General features: G+C 31.4%; 1 protein-coding gene across 15 annotated transcripts in view; it reads right to left on the bottom strand.

Annotated features, from left to right (window-relative positions):
• Nucleotides 1-837, bottom strand: part of LOC123091390 (uncharacterized) — a 53,445-nt gene that overhangs the window by 38,881 nt on the left and 13,727 nt on the right. The gene's annotated exons all lie outside the window — the stretch shown is intronic.

The raw sequence follows: 837 nt of genomic DNA, 5'->3' as shown, positions 1-837 counted from the left end.
AGCAAAAACTTGCATACGCATAATTCTAAAACTTGCAGACATTCTACAACAGCAAAGATCCATACTAGCCTACAAGATATCCTGGTCTAATATTTATTGCAAGCAGGTGTGTTCATATACACATAAAGGGATTCAGGCTACATGAAATACAGAATATATAACTCAAATCACAGTTTCAGTTATACTAGTGTGGATTCATATATATCAACTAGAATCTTAGCCTTGATGATATTCACATGAACAAAACATAATAAATCAACCTATACATGATTCTTGCATATTCATCATACATTTACACCAGCAAAAATATTTCATACTAGCCTATTACAACTTACTGCAAGCATCATATCATAGGTACTAGGAAATACTAAATGCCCCAAAATAAAAATGCACAAGCTTCAGTATGAGTACAGGAAACTAATTCCTATAATAAAAAAAGGTACAATTAAAATTTGCACCCTTATCATAAGATTCATACTAGCCTATATCATACTCCGTGAACTGGAGTACAACTTACTGCAAGCGGATATGTTGATAGGTACTATGACATACTAAATACCTAAAAAAATGCACAAGCTTTAGTATGAGTACAAGAAACTATTTCCTAAAATCAGGGAAAAGGTACATTTAAAACTTGCATCCTCATCATGCTAAAATTGCATACATTTTACAGCAGCAAAAGACTCAAACTACACTGGAAGATTTATAGAAGCCTCCATCATAATATAAGTACAATTTAAAAGTTGCATACTCATAATTCTAAACGAACACACTAATTACATCAGCAAAAAAATTATATTAGCCATCCTGATAATATATATACATTCACATGAACAA

This window comes from Triticum aestivum, chromosome 4B (assembly GCF_018294505.1).
Source record: "Triticum aestivum cultivar Chinese Spring chromosome 4B, IWGSC CS RefSeq v2.1, whole genome shotgun sequence".
Lineage (NCBI taxonomy): Eukaryota > Viridiplantae > Streptophyta > Magnoliopsida > Poales > Poaceae > Triticum > Triticum aestivum.
Note: the sequence above shows the minus strand (reverse complement) of the source record. Positions and strands in the feature narration are given on the sequence as shown.